The sequence below is a fragment of the Echinops telfairi genome, unplaced genomic scaffold, assembly GCF_000313985.2.
Source record: "Echinops telfairi isolate 266 unplaced genomic scaffold, ASM31398v2 ScPeMD7_7422;HRSCAF=8460, whole genome shotgun sequence".
NCBI lineage: Eukaryota > Metazoa > Chordata > Mammalia > Afrosoricida > Tenrecidae > Echinops > Echinops telfairi.
In genome coordinates, this window is record NW_022111322.1 from 2,230,994 (window position 1) to 2,233,974 (window position 2,981).

Here is a 2,981-nt window from a genome sequence, read left to right on the forward strand (position 1 = left end):
CTTAGCTCCGCCCGCGGCAGTGAGCGCGCCGAGGCGCGGTGGCGGGAGGCGGCGGAGGCGGAGCTGGATGGAGAGCCAATCAGGTGCCAGGACGAAGCGCTTAGGTGACAATCCCTGCCTCCGACCGGGTGGGGTCCTGACGTAGGGTGGAGAGAGGAGGGTATATGCAAAATGTGACGTTTTGATAATTCAGCTTCCCGATTGGCTGAAGCTTTAGTCTTGTAGGCTGACAATTAGAGAGCTGGTTGGTGACTTGGCTAAAGAGGTCTCGCTGGAGGGGGTGGGTGGGTGGCTCTCATTTGGGCGCATGCGCAGGCTGCACGTGTGTCTGCTCGCCCCGAATGAACTGTGGCCTGGTAGTCCTTTGAACTTTGCCTAAATGGAAAGGTTCCGTGGAGCCAGCTGTGTTAAAGATTATTCTTCGCACTTCGCTCGCCTCTCTATTACTTTCCCTTTTAAGGGATGATCATTGCGAAAGTGAGAGGAGCAATGGGCTTGGTTTAGATACTGTAAACGAAGATCTTTAATAAGATAGGAGGAGGCTGATTTATCTCAGCGCCACTATCTGCTAGCTGTGGCTACCAAACTCAAATAAGAGTGACCTTCAAGTTCCTCAACGTTAAACTTGGGTTCCTAGATTTTGAAGGATTTGTAGAGTGCACCTCTTAACTGCCCAGCAATGAGAGCTACATGAATTTCTTAACTAATTTGAATAATCGCTCCAGCCTTGGCTTGAGATGGCTGGTGATTACGGTTTTTCCTTTAACTTCTAACCCTAATAAAAGGAATGGGTGACCTATTAAAGGAGTGGGATCGGAATGCCCACACGAAGCCTACTTTTACCTTTGTAGTAACTTTGTGGCCTTAGGAATACAGTCTTTGTATAAGAAAAGGTACACGTAAGGTGTTCAACTTTCCACTTCCTTTTTCTGAGGGCTGAGGAAATGACTCAGATGTGTAGTCTCATGGGGCGCATGGAGTCAGCCAGTAAATGGAGCACTTCAGTCTCCCTATTAAAGGTCGCCTTTTCACCACCCTTCCCCCATTGCTATTAAAGAATTACATCCCAAGCATGGCAAGGAAATAAACCGAGGACCTAGCCCTGCCCAGTGGCAACCTAAGGTACTAGTCCCCAATTGTAAATTGCCCTAACCACCCATGAGAGGAGCGCTGGAGGTGTACTTGGACTGCTGACCACAAAGTCAGCGGTTCGAAACCACTAGCCACTCTTCAGGAGAACGATAAGGCCGTCTGGTCGCGTAAAAATTTACAGTCTCGGAACCCCACAGTGGCAATTCCGCTCTGTCCAATAGAGTCACTATGAGTGAGAATCCGATCAGTGGCAATGAGATTTTCGTTTTCACCGCCCCTGGCTATCTCTGTCTGGGCCCCTAGGTAACTTCTGTGACGCCACATATCTGCTTGTGACACACACCCTGTTCAGTAGTCCTGTCAGCACTACTTCCCATGACATTTCTGATCAGGCTTCCTTGCTTCCATTATTTCCTCAACCAGGAAACATCAATTTTGCCATATTTAAGGCAATGTGCCTTATTCAAAGTTGAGTGATTAAAGATTCTTGCCTCCAACCCCCCAATAGTCTAGATGAGATGGTAAAGATGCAACCAACTGGAATGCAGACCTCCCTCTCTTGAGTCTCCATCAGATAGTCAGTATCTTGAAGGAATTAATGACCAGGGAGAATCCAGAGAAAGACCAGGGTTGCGAGTTGACCCAGCATAAGACCCAATCCCCTGTTGTGAAAACAACAGTCTCCAGCCCTTACCAGGTGCACCTCTTAAAACTCCCAGCCCCCATCTCCCACCGTCAAGCACTCCCCACCCCACCACCCCACTCGCATCTCTGAAATAGCCTCCATTACTCTCTTGAGAAAGATGGCTTCCCTTTTACCCTGCCACAGTCTTCGGGCTTTCCTCATCTTCAATGTGAAGCAGCCCTTCACTTGTCCTTGCTAGAATCCATGGCAAAGAAGCAGGACAAGATAGAAAAGTTGAATTGTAGCGAGGACCTAGACATTTTCCAGGTATTTCAGCCTGTCTTCAAAGGTTGCAAATACTGTCTGAACACGGATTTCTTTCTGATCCCTCTGTAATGGTACAATCCATACAAAAAACCAAAAAAAACCCATTTCATTCCCCCCCACCAAAACCTTGCTAAGCTCCAATATTCCATCAGCTCCAGGGTTGTCAAAGGGGAGTTGGGTCCAGCTCTTTTGTCCCAGGGTTCTTTTCTGCTGAGCTATTTGTTCCAAGTTCCATTCTGCCACCTAGGCTGAAAATTCCACTCATACTCAGCTCAAAGGAATGCTGTTCATGCTGGCCAGACAGCTCGCCAGGAAATGGGCGGCCGGAATCCTTTTCATTTGTGGCTGCCTCTCTGACATCTGTAGGGCAGAGTATGTGACTGCCTGGACTCTTGCCCACCTTTGCCAACTAGAGAGCAACTCTTTACAGGTCACCTCCTCTGAGGAGCCTCTTCTGACTAAAAGCCAGTTGGCTCCTGATCTCCAAAGGCCCAGAATCTTGGCACAGTTGGTATTGGATGCCTTCCTGGTGTTGCCATCATGATGTGTTTGCTGTCCATCCATTCACACCCCCCCCCCACACACACACGCATACATCTCATTTGATAAGTACCTAGGAGTCCTTGGTGGCACAAAGGGTTAAGTGCTCAGCTGTTCAAACCCACGAGGGATTTCAGAAGAAAGACCTGGTTGGTCATCTATTTCTGAAAGATCAGAGCTACAGAGCACGCTATACTGCAGTTCTGTCATGAAACACATGGTTTTACTGTGACTTAGACTCTTTAAGGTTGACGGCAACAATTTTTTCCCCCTTTGTATGAGGCCCTGTGTTAGGAATTAAAAGATACAAAGGTAACCAAGCCAGATGTAGGTTCTACCCTTACAGAAGCTCGCTGGAGCTGGAAGTACACACTCAAGTATACACACAAGTATAGCA